At 44.4% G+C, this 13,589-nt stretch overlaps 1 pseudogene across 1 annotated transcript; it reads left to right on the plus strand.

Moving 5' to 3' along the window:
• The first annotated feature begins 1,051 nt into the window (after window positions 1-1,051).
• Window positions 1,052-2,146, plus strand: LOC308420875 (glyceraldehyde-3-phosphate dehydrogenase-like; annotated as a pseudogene). The gene has a single exon. The product of its transcript is annotated as a glyceraldehyde-3-phosphate dehydrogenase-like (transcript).
• Window positions 2,147-13,589: the final 11,443 nt, after the last annotated feature.

Raw genomic sequence — 13,589 nt, forward strand, 5'->3', positions numbered from 1 at the left:
TACCTAAAAGCAATAATTATTATCCCGAGACTAAAACTGGAAATTAAACATGAAATCTCTGCTGCTCCACTTCCTAAATTCTGAAGGTCTCTCTAGGTGGTAAGGTTAGCTTTGGAGAGTATTTTGGGTGTTCCCAAAAGGATGTCACTAAAAATGAAAACAGCTACCTCACGGATTGGGAAAAAGAAAGGGAACTTCAAAGCAGCTAGTGGGTGCGTGGATGGGCGAGCCTGAAGGCTTCTGGGCTCAGTAGGTTTGCAGTAGCTGCTAGCCTCTTTGTTGGCTGCTGGGATCCCGCGCTCTCTTAGCCAAGGATCTTTATCTTCCCACGGCAAGCACAGCCAACAGTTTCTATTTCGGATCTAATCGGATCTGTTCCACGCCTGCCTCTGGGTGTCACTCGGAAGCCGTACAGGACCCGCCCCAGACCAAGTCCCCCCGGGTCAGGACATTTAAGAGAGAACTGTGTGACTGAGAAGGAAGACGGCCTCCCGGCCACCGGGGTCACGGCGTCTCACGGTGACCAGCCTTCCGGCTCGGCGTGGCTACAGCAGTAGGCGTCGCCTGCGCGCCAGGGCCGTTCCTACGCAGAGCTCTGGTCCCACCGAGACCAGCAGCATCAGGGAAGAACCGAACACTGTGGATCCGATGGAGCCTTGTGTTAAAGTGGCTCACGCATGCGCAGGACCAAACCTCCGCTCATGGGTGGAGTCTCCAATTATGGGAGGAGTAAAGAGACTCAATTTGTCTGAGCTCGACGTGCTGCTTGTCGTCTCCCACATGGTCTAGCGGTTAGGATTCCTGGTTTTCACCCAGGCGGCCCGGGTTCGACTCCCGGTGTGGGAACGCAGATATCTTTTAAAATTAAGATGTGAGTTCACACTGGCCTGACTCAGAAGAGTTTTTAGAGTTTGTATCCGTTCTCTGAGTCACAACACAGCAGAAAGACTTAAGGGAAATTCAAAGAATGATGGCGGATAAAGAAAGAGACCGCACTTCCCCTCCGCTGGCGTTTGAACCTGACTAAGTAGATCCTTCTCTGAAAGAAAATATGCAACTTCAGGGGACCTGCAGTTCAGACTTCTCGCTAAGCTGGTTTAAAGGAGCCATCTATAGCTCGCTGTTCCAGTGCCAGCCTTGTCCCTTACACAACAAAGTAAAGGTTGGTGTGAACGGATTCGCCCTTATTGGGCGCCTGGTTTCCAGGGCTGCCTTCTGCTCTGCATCTGGCAAAGTGGAGATTGTCGCCATCAACGACCCCTTCATTGACCTCAACTACATGGTCTACGTGTTCCAGTGTGACTCTACCCATGGCAAATTCAATGGCACAGTCAAGGCTGATCACGGGAAGCTTGTCATCAATGGGAAGCCCATCACCATCTTCCAGGAGCAAGATCCCGCTAACATCAAATGGGGTGATGCTGGTGATGAGTATGTCCTGGAGTCTACTGGCGTCTTCACCACCATGGAGAAGGCCGGGCCCACTTGAAGGGTGGGGCCAAAAGGGTCATCATCTCTGCCCCTTCTGCCGATGCCCCCATGTTTGTGATGGGTGTGAACCACAAGAAATATGACAACTCACTCAAGATTGTTAGCAATGCATCCTGCACCACCAACTGCTTAGCCCCCCTGGCTAAGGTCATCCATGACAACTTTGGCATCGTGGAAGGGCTCATGACCACAGTTTATGCCATCACTGCCACTCAGAAGACTGTGGATGGCCCCTCTGGAAAGCTGTGGCGTGATGGCCGTGGGGCATCCCAGAACATCATCCCTGCATCCACTGGTGCTGCCAGGGCTGTGGGCAAGGTTATCCCAGAGCTGAATGGGAAGCTCACTGGCATGGCCTTCTGTGTTCCTACCCACAATGTATCTGTTGTGGATCTGACATGCCGCCTGGAGAAGCCTGCCAAGTATGATGGCATCCTTGAAGCAGGCAGCCAAGGGCCCACTGAAGGGCATCCTGGGCTACACTGAGGACCAGGTTGTCTTCTTCTACTTCAACAGCAACTCCCAATCTTCCACCTCTGATGCTGGAGCTGGCATTGCTCTCAATGACAACTTTGTGAAGCTCATTTCCTGGTATGACAATGGCTACAGCAACAGGGTGGTGGACATCATGGCCTACATGGCCTCCAAGGAGTAAGAAACCCTGGACCACTTCCACCCCCACCCCCAGCAAGGACACTGAGAGCAAGAGAGAGGCCCTCAGTTGCTGAGGAGTCCCATTCTAACTCTAAGGCAATGGGCTCATGACAAAGTGTTGGGGCTGAAGGTTATGCGTGGGGTCAGCAACATGACCTTCCATTTGCCAAGGTTGACCTGTCTGTTGCTGCTGCCGATTGCCTACCCTCTCAGTAGCAGAGAGAAGCAGTGTCAAGTTGATTCCATTAAGTCCCTTTCCATGTGGAAAGGGCAGCACTTTGTCCCTTGTGGGATAAATAGATACTTATTCTGGCTGTGGACGTATTACCTGCATGCAATGTTTCTAACAAAACCACAGCCATGGACTGACACCATTAAAGAATTCTACAAAGCCCTGTTACTGATCCAAGAACTCACTTCACAGCCAAAGAGGTGTGGTGGTGGACTTATGGTCACAGAATTTGCCAGTCTTACTGTGTTCCCCACAGTCCTAAAGCAACTGACTCTCTAAAATTGTGGAATGCCTTTGAAGACAGGTACAGCACCAACCAACCTTCTAAACAGGGCCTTCAGAAGGGTGTGCATGCTCTGAGTCAGTGCACAGCATACAGTACTGTCTCCCAACAGGCACGATCCAGGAATCATGAAGTGGAAATGGGAATGTGGAGATTTATGTTAAGGCAATACATCATTAGACAGAAAGAGGAGGTGGGTCAAAGGAGAGGAAACGGAAGGGGAGGAGTCAGAGGAGAGGGAGGAGAGGACAGAATGGGAACAAGAGGACTGATCATGGCAAGTGAGAGGGATTTCTTAGGAGGGGAATAGAGAGGTAGTGGTAAATCTGCCCAAAATAGACCTCAGATTGTTTTCTTAATTACTGAGTCGTATTTTCATTGAATGGGTTTATTTGGGTTGAAGAGGAAAATGCAACAAACTGGCGATTGTGTTGAAAAGGATATCAACAATTGGCGCCCAATGTTTGGTTTAGAACCCAACTAACCTGAGTCTAAAGTTCACTGCTCCCCCACCCCAGCCCCTAAAATAGGGATCTGAGCTGAGTGTTGGATTAAAAGCTGACTGGGTTTGAGGGGCCTACAGAGAACTGCAGAGATGCTCCCTCCCCCAAACCCTAGACAGAGAGCTACAGCCAGGGGCAGTATCAAGAAACACAGGGAGGAACAGAAGTCTCTGGGGCACAACTGCCTGTGAGGTAGCCTGAGACTAGCATACAAACAAGCGCTGCCAGCTGCAACCCAAAAAGGCCACTGTTGGGGAATAAAGAATGGAAAAGGACCGCAGTGTTCTGAATTGAACAGCAGAAAAAAGGTACAAAGAGCTCTAGATCAGGTATTTTGATACTTAAAGATGAGAAATACAATAAATATATTTTGGGATCTATGGCATAATATTTTGGATAGTCTGACAGGGATGGGTTTTAAGGAAATAGACACCTTATCATTTACCATTATTGTGATAATTATTCTCTTGATTTACTATGTCCTCTCAAAAGACAAGGCCTTAGATAAAAAATTCCTTGCCTTAAAAAAAAATTACTAGAACTAAAGGTTCAAGATTTCCTAGGTCAAAATAAGCAAGAGAGAGAGAGAGAGAGAGAGAGAGAGAGAGAGAGAGAGAGAGAGAGAGAGAGAGAAGGATGAAGGCTGGAGATGAAAGCTAGAGAAGACTCTAGAAAAAAGAATTCAACAAATCACAGATCAGACTGAATGGCAAGGAGCTAGAGATAAAATTTGGAAGCAAAGTCTAGAGGATAATTTACTGAAGCTAGCAAATCAAAATAAGGCAGATGTTGCAATATCAGAATTACAACATAAAGAGAAGCTAAGATTATGGAAGCAGGGCTTAGAACACAAGATATAGGAGATTATAAAGCTGCATGAACAACAGAAAGAGAAATTTGAGACTTGGCAACACAGCCTAGAAGAAACATTAGAAATAAAGAGACAGGAAATTATAGATCAGAATAAGAGACAGAAAGATGAAAATGAAGGTGGGAGACAGGAACTGGAAAAAAGGTTAGAACAAAATACACAGCAGCTTACAGATCAGACTGAGCAGCAAAGAGAAAATGAGGTTTGGAAGCAAGACTTGGAGAATAAGTTTTTAAAATTAATTAATCAAAAATTAATAGACAGTAGACTATCAGAGTTGCAATATAAAGAAAAACTCAAAATGTGGAGGCAGAACCTTGAGCAGAGAATACAGGAACTCAAGGAACAGGAGGAGCGACAAAAGGAGAGATATGAAATGTGGATACAGATCTTAAGGGAGGAATTTTAAATTTCAATCAATGAAAATAGTTAGAGACAGAAGATAAAATTAGAAAGCCAACTGAAAGTTGTTAGAAAGCAAACTTTAGTCTATCCGGTTAATGTACAGCAAAGACCTCCAGGCGATGACCATCCACAGGGTTACGAAGAATTTGAATGACAACCCGTGGATGTACTAGAACTGAGGAAATTTAAGGAAAGTGTTATTAATTTTAGAATGCACTCGCCATTTGTAAAACAAATCCTGATTTCTTGGGCTATTAAAAATAGAATAATCCCCCAAGACTGGAGAGATATTGCAAGAGCAATACTAGAGCCTGCCGCAAATTTACAGTGGTTCTCATGGTGGAAAGAAGAGGCAAGGGAGATAGCACAACAAAATAGAGCCAGGGGTAGAGAGATTTCCAAAATGGACAATGGTCCAGCATATATCTCTGATAAGATGAAGCAGTTTTTTGAATATTATAATATAAAACATGTCACAGGCATATCACATAATCCTACAGGACAAGCTATTGTGGAGAGATCTAATCGAACTTTAACAGAGATGCTTAATAGGCAAAAGGGAGCAACAAAAACCCCCAGAGATAGATTACATAGTGCCTTATTAACCTTCAATTCTTTAAATGCTAATGGACAAAACAGCACAGCTGCTGAAAGACATTGGATTGTGGAAAAAACCCACTGAATTAAATCAGCCTGTTTATATTAAGGATATTCTGACGTCAGAATGGAAAATGGGGAATGTATTATGCTGGGGGAAGGGTTATACCTATGTTTCCACAGGAAAAGAAAAGCTGTGGGTTCCTTCCACGTTGGTAAAGATCAGACATGACCAAGGGAGACCTCTTGGTGACCAGTAAGAAAAGGGAGACTGACACAATCAACAAATTGGTGATGTATAGGTGGTAATGTTTATTATGTCTCCATATATAGAGACAGCTCTGGAACTGGCCGAGACTAAAATGTCTATACACAGCCAGTAATATTTATTGGGCACAAATTTCTCATGACTTTTTATTACATGCCATTCTTTAAGATGGCATGTATGCAGAATTATATGATCAGACTAACCTGAAGAAAGACAGTTATCTTTATTAATCTTCATTAACCAATCTGTGCACCGCGCACACTCCATGTGAATGTCTTTACAGAACTATATGATGCTTGTAAGTTTTGTGTGCTGCAGGATGAAAGAAGAGAAAGACAGCCCTGAAAAGATCCACACTTTGGGATGCTGGGATTCTGGGACCTTCCATTCCAGCTCCAAGTTTGATTCTACCTCAACTACATCGAAGCAGCTTCTTTTAAAGACTTGCTTCTAGGACTTTTCCAGAACTGCTTGGTTTGCCTGTCCAGCCTTTCAGACTGTCATAGTCAAGATGTCATCTAAGTAGTGAACTTTCTCAGCAGATAGTGACTGGGAAGCAAATGATGCCAGCCAGCTCTCCTGTGACAAAGCTAGTTTTCCTATTTTCCCTTGGTCCCCCAAAGGTGATTCTTAGCCCCAGTTTAGCTGGAAGCAGATAAGAAATCTTCATCCCAGTTCCTTATGTGGGGTGCATGGTTCTGGTTATTTTTTGAATTATAGATACTTTACAAATGCAGCTTTGGACAGGAGGGAACTAGAGAGTTTAAACTCAGGGATTCCTACCTTTTCTCTCCTTTTCTTTATCCAACCTTCTTAAGTGGGGAAAAGGAGGTGGAGGAGAAATTGGGGATGTACTAATATTATGGAAGTTAGAGAAATAGACATAAGGATAGGTTAGTAAATTTACTCTCAAACAAGATATTACACAGCTACATCTTACATTAGTAGAAATCTTTGTAACTGATACACGATTGAGGTTGTAGTCTTTACATTGGTATGATTTCATTTGATACAAATCTAATGTTTTCACTAGTATGGTTTCTTACTGATTTAAAATTGAGATTAATATTGTTACTTTCATATAGGCATTGTGCCTATACAACACATTTTGGAATATAAGGCTTAGATCCAGTCCTATAACTGTTATTAAACACTGTTTTTAGTTGATTAATTAATACTAGCTAAGGGCTGGATAACAAACTTATAATTTGAGTCACAGATGCTTTTTGTAGTTAGGTGGATTTAAAAAATGCCAGAAATCCACAAATTATGACATTTAATGTTGTTTATCTTTGTTGAGACATAACTGCTCCTTACAGTTCCCCTTTGGTGGGATAAACGAAGAAACTGAGTATCTCTACCTTGAGGTGAGGTATAGTTGGTGGCTAGGCAGCCATTGGGCAAAAAACTACCAAATTCATCAATAGATTATTACTGTCCAAAAAGAGACACTTTGTGCAGAATAGTTGACTGATAATCTTTGCCGAGCCAAAATTATCAGCCCTTCAAGATTCCTGCATTTTTAGGTCTGTCAGTGATCCTGGGCCACAAGGCCAAAGACTTGCTCTCACATATTGCTAACAGGGGACTACTGGTAGAGATTTGTCTCTACAACTTCTCTAAGTTCTGGAAACTGTGTTAGGCTTCCTATGTTTTTAGATATCTGGCCATTCTCAGATTTCTGATGGAGTTAAAGACTAATTTAGTTTGATGGCCTATCCAAGATAATTAACTTTGAGAAAACATAGTCATTTAGAATATTTTCAAGTGTTAATAGTCATATACAGCTTACATAATAGTCATATACAGCTTAAAGGCAAAGGTTTTTCTTTTGTTTTATTTTTATAGTAAACAAAAAGAGTGATATGTAGATTTATGTTAAGGCAATACATAATTAGACAGGGAGAGGAGGTGAGTCAAAGGAGAGGAAACAGAAGGGGAGGAGTCAGGGAAGAAAACAGAAGAGGAGGAGTCAGAGGGGAGGGAGGAGAGGACTAAACGGAAACAAGAGGATGGTTCATGGCAAGTGAGAGGGATTTCTCAGGAGGGGAATAGAGAGGTAGTGGTAAATCTGCCCCAAATAGACCACAGTTTGTTTTCCTAATTACTGAGTCGTGTTTTCATTGAATGGTTTTATTTGGGTTGAAGAGGAAAATGCAACAAATTGACCATTGGGTTGAAAAGGATATTGCAACAGGAATGCTTTTGCTCTCCATGACCCCAGTGATCCACTTTTGTTTCCTACTACTGTAACTTAGAGTTCTGCTGGCCTAGAAATCTTGATTGTAGAGAAGGGAGTGTCCTGCCAGGAAATACAACAAACATTTCACTAACGCTAAGCCTTCCCTCTGGCCACTTTAGGCTATGATATACCTGTGAGTCAACAAGCTAAGAAAGGAGTTATGGTGTTAGTAGTGATGACAATGGAATTGGGAAAGCTAGTTGCTTTCTTACTGAGTGTGAGCTCTGAGGATTTATAACCTCACTTCACTTCCTACTTGCTTCCTGCACCTGTGTGTGCACAGAAATGTGATCAGGCCGCTCTATGCTCCTCCCATGCTCCTGCCTTATGAACTCCAGCCCACTGGACACAGACCAAAATATCTTCCTAAAGTCACTATTGGTCATAGTGTTTTATCACAGCACCAGAACAGTGATTGATACAGGGTATTGAAGAAGCAGGTAGACCCCAAGGTGCTCAGTTACCCACTCTGCAGGCATAAGTTTAGAGTTGTACGAGATGGATTGACTATCATGTTAGGTGGAATCAGAGTCTCTATGTGTAAGTTAAACAACACAGAAGCTGTGGTTGGTGTCAAGTGAACTTGTCATAGTGGGCCTTGATTGTCAACCTGACAAGATTAAAATCACCTGGGAGAGACACCTCTGGGAATGTTTGTGAGGGCATTTCCACAAAAGATTACCTGAAGTAGTTAACACTCACCCTTAAAGTGTGTGGCACCTTTCAGTGGGTGGCCCAGATCAGAAGTCTGAGGAAAAGGCACCGTACATCTCTCCTAAACCTAGCCCAGTGACATCTGACACTAAGTCCTTTAGCCTTCCAACATAGACTCAACTCTCCAGGGAGCTTCAGGCCTCTGCTGTCAGACGGGGACTGTGAGGCATCCAACTTTATGGACTGGGCAGCCAGCATGCTCTCTGCCTCCATACAGCCCAGCCTCCAGTGTGTGAGGTGGTTTATGTCTCCTCTTACTAGACATTGACACAGAGATACACAGACATGCAGATACATACACTCAGAAAGATGCACACATATAGATATAAACTCATGTACAGAGAAGCACACCTACACATGCAGACAGATACATACATACACATAGACATAGACAGACAGACAGACATATGCTCATTCAGACATAAGCTCATATAGAGACACACACAGACACATACATACAAACAGACACACCTACACAGAGACATAGAAAGACAGAAAGATACCAGACACACACTTATACACACATACACATACAGACACAAAATCATACAGAGACAGCCACAAAAGACATATACATGCATACAAACACATAGAGACACACAGACATATAAAGATAGACAGAAAGACAAACATCTCTCTCTCTCTCTCTCTCTCTCTGTGTGTGTGTGTGTGTGTGTGTGTATGTGTGTGTGTGTGTGTTTGCTCCTCCAGAGAACCCTGACTAACATGGCAATTAGTAGTGCTGCTGGTCAGAGGGAGGGACAGCAACAATTGATGGTAAGAACTTGTGGTCAGGAACTGTGTGTCTTTGTTCAATTCTAAACCGTGCTTTCAGAAGGAGGGTGAGCTCTGTTCCAACAAAGCCGTTATATCTGCTCCTCATACTCACCGATCCTTTCCATGAAACACTATTTTGACCTCGTGGCTTTAGGGGGAAAAACTTCTCTGGATGCTTGTAATGTTTAAGGAACCAAAGCACAGGGGATACTTCCACAGCATTTACCAGAACAAAGGGGCTTCACCCTCAGGGAGATGGCTACTTAAGTTCTGTTCCGCATCTTTATGGGTTTGTGTTTTGCAGAAACTTTGCCATAATTTCCATTAGTCATCCTCAAACCAATTTTTGAATTCATTAATTTTTTGATGGAAATGCCTTTCATATTCTTTAATCAAACTCTACATTTGACGCATAATTGGTGTATTCTGGGATTCTCTCTCTCTGTGTCTCTCTGTGTCTCTCTGTCTCTGTCTCTCTCTGTCTCTCTCTCTGTGTCTCTCTGTGTCTCTCTCTCTCTCTCTCTGTCTCTCTCTCTCTCTCTCTCTGAGACAGGGTTTTTCTGGGTAGCCCTATGTGTCCTGGAACTCTAGACCAGGTTGTCCTTGAACTTGGATCTTCCTGCCTCTGCCTCCCGAGTGCTGGGGGTGAAAGGTGTGTGGCACAGCATCCAGCCAGTCCTAGACTGTAGGTGGTGTATTTCTCTGTTCTTTGTTAGTGGAACATAAGTAAGAATTCGATTTTTGCAGTTCACAGTTTGGGGGCCTGGAAGTGCAAGGTAGAGTAACTTCCTTAAGCTGAGTCCAAGGGATGCAGACCATTGAGCACCAAGAGACGTGTTTGCTTCTCCTTGCCCCTCCCCCTTTACCCCCCTCACTCCAGGCACCTGTCTCCAATCAGGGGTTCTGCTTGTCCCATCCAGGTGTTAGCCAGGCCTAACCAGATCTGTTGTCATCCAGGGGACACTACTTTGATGATGTTCTGTAACTGTAATTGTCTTCTGAAGGTCCTACCTTTAATCAAGGTGGTTTCAGTTGACACATAACTGTAGGTATTGGTTTATACATGAGCTCAAGAGAACATTCTCAAAACTTTGTGGACTCTAGCCACCAAATGAGAATTTCTACATGATTGAGTTCCACAGAAGATGAATTTAGAAGTCACTGAGTTTTTCATTCAGTCCATGTTCACACCATAACAACACGAACATGATAATTTTATTTTTGTTTGGCTTTTAAATTTTTTTTATTTTTTTAAAGATTTATTTATTTATTATATATCAGTACACTGTATCTGTCTTCAGACACACCAGAAGAGGGCATCAGATCCCATTACAGATGGTTGTGAGCCACCATGTGGTTGCTTGGAATTGAACTCAGAACCTCTGGAAGAGCAGTCGGTGCTCTTAACTACGGAGCCATCTCTCCAGCCCCAAATTTCTTTATTTTTAAAAACAAGAATTTTAAAATTAATTCCTTGAGAATTTTATACATGTATTTATTATAATCTGGTCATATTCACCCACCACCCACAACCTAAATTCCTCACCACTCCACTCCCACCCCATTACCTTCTTCCCAACTTTGGGTCCTTTTCTTAAAATGACCTACAATGTCCAATTTGTGTGGTCTCCATGTACTCATAGGCATGGGAACATCTACTGGAGCTTGATGCCACATGCTTAATGAAAACAGACTCTCCTTCCCCAGAAGCCATGCAGGGAGAACTCAGCATCCCCTCCCCCACCCATGCAGGAGCGCTGATTGGCTTGACTCAGCATACCCTCCCCCACCCATGCAGGAGCGCTGATTGGCTTGACCTTGTACAGGTCTTGTGCAGGCTACCGCAGGGGCTGAGAATTCAGAGACGTGTGGTCAAGAAGACACTAGCTCTGCTTCTTTAGATCTCTGGCTCTTACAATCTTTTTGTCCCCTCCTCTAAAATGTTCCCCGGAGCCTTACAGGGAGAGGGTGTGCTGCCTGTCTGTGCCCCATCTGTGGTGGGACACTCCACAAACACCTTCAGTGCTTCGGCCAGTTGTGAATTTCTGCATTAACACTGTCCACCACACAAAGGCGCGTCTCTGATGAGGTCTGAGCTGATCTATAAGTATACAGATAAGAAGTAAGACAGCAGATCGATGCTCTGCCCATTTAGCAAAATAATAGTAGTTGATTCATCAGTGGGCTCCGAGAGCCCCAATCAAGATTTCTGGTTTTTCTTTTTTTTTTAATTAATGAACCAAATTGATTTGAGTTAATTGTATTTGTCAATACATTTGCTTTTTTGCACATAGTCACAAACTCTGAAGGACTTTGTTTTATACCCCTCAGTGAGTAGACTTCAAGTTGTCCTATGCATGTTCCCTTAGAGTATGCCTGGTGCCTCACACAAGCGTCCCAAATGCCCGCAGCATTAACACCTCACAGTGGCACAGGAAAGGGAAGGTGGATATGAAAATGAGCCCCCTCACGTCGGAACGCTGGCTAGGAAAAACACTGAATACTTGGAAAATCACTGGAACAAATAATCAAAAAATCAATTTGCAAACACCCACAAGGCCACAGGGTGATCACCCCATTTCTTCATGAGAATCAGTTATTGAATGAATCTAATTTCCTTTTGTCACAGAGGGTCAGGCATGGTGAGCAGGCAAGGTTCCTACCCTGACTTAAGAAAGCCTGGGGTGTGGTGTCCTGTCGTCCCCAAGCAAGTATAGGAAAGATCCTTCCTGCGTGGCAGGCGTAAACTAAGCTCCAAACAATTGGGCAACTAAAAGTCAATGTGCTGAAAACTCGCCTTCTCCTCAGTGTCCTCTGTCCCTCTCTAATTGTTCAAGAGGTTGTCTGGGTTCTCCATCTTTCTATCCTCCATTTTCCTCATCTCTGAAGTGGGGACCTAGTAGGATCCATGTCATGGGTGTTAAGGATTAAAAGAGATAACTCATGTGTTTGGCTTGGCTGAAGGCCAAAGAGTGCTAGCAGCCATCACCTCCCAAACCCTCCCCCCACCATCACCACCATCACCAACACCATCACCACCATCACTACCATCACCACAATCACCACCACCATCACCACCATCACCATCACCACCACATTCACCACCACCATCACCACCATCACCACCACCACCACCATCACCACAATCACCATCACTATCACCATCACCACCATCACCACCATCATCACCCCCATCACTACTACCACCACCATCACCACCATCACCACTACCACCACCATCACCATCACCACCATCACCACCATCACCAACACCATCACCATCACCACCACCACCACTATCATCACCACCATCACCACTATCACCACCATCACCCCCACAATCACTATCACCACCAGCACCACCATCACCACCACCATCACTACCATCACCACCATCACCACCACCACCATCATCACCATCACCAATATCACCACCACCATCACCACCATCACCACCATCACCAACACCATCACCACCATCACTACCATCACCACCATCACCATCACCACCATCACCAACACCATCACCATTACCACCAATACCACCATCACCACCATCACCCCCACTATCACTACCACCACCATCACCACCATCACCACCATCACCACCACCACCATCACCACCACCATCACCACCATCACCACCACCATCACCACCATCACCACCACCATACTGGTCTCCCACACAGGGAAGCTTCCATTGCCACCTCTTTGATAGCATTCACATCTCCATTTCCCGAGGGCTGCAACATGACTTCTCTAGTCCCATTGCATCCACCTGCAGCTCCTCCTTCCCTGTTCTGTGGGACGAATCTACCTCAGAGCCTGATTCCTGCCTCTTCCCTACTCACACCCAGACTCTGCTTGATTTCACACTGTTTCCTGTGCTTGGCCTTTGCTCACTTTTTCAGTGTCTAGAACACGCTTGTGCCCTTTCTCCCTCTGCTGCAAATCCATCCTAAGACCAGCATGGTGTCTCTCCTGATGCTTCCTTACCCCTCCAGTCAAAGGCCAGTTCCTCTGATACCTCTCTTCTGGTTCACATTGCTTCCGAGCCTAGGTTTTAAATCAAAGGTCCTGTCCTAATAACCATGCACTAAGCAGTGGATGAGGAAGACCGGATTTTTATTCACGATTCCCAGTTAGAGAAGCCATGGGACTAGATGGATCGAGAGAGAATCAATAGTTTACATAAATAAACCGAAGGCAGGGGAGGGGTGTGGCTAGTCTTGGAACAACCAGAGTCCTCCCTCTCTGAGAGTCCTCCACTCATTACAGACCAGTTTCTAATAGCAAGAGCTCAGAGCACCGTTGTCTCAGGACTCATAGGGTTTATTTTTCTCAGTTTTTGGTGAGAATTAAGGTTTGGGGGAGAAGGTGATCTCACTGGGCCCTGTACCTTTCCCTGGTCGTTTCACGCTGGATATTGTGATTGGCAGTTCCCATCAAATCCCATGGCCAGAGAAATTATATAGTGGTGATCTAAAGACACTTAAGAAATCCTGAGTTAAGAACAGGCTTTTATGGTGTGTGACTTATAGCACAATAAAAA

The sequence above is a fragment of the Micromys minutus genome, assembly GCF_963924665.1.
Source record: "Micromys minutus genome assembly, chromosome: 5".
NCBI classification, from domain to species: Eukaryota; Metazoa; Chordata; class Mammalia; order Rodentia; family Muridae; genus Micromys; species Micromys minutus.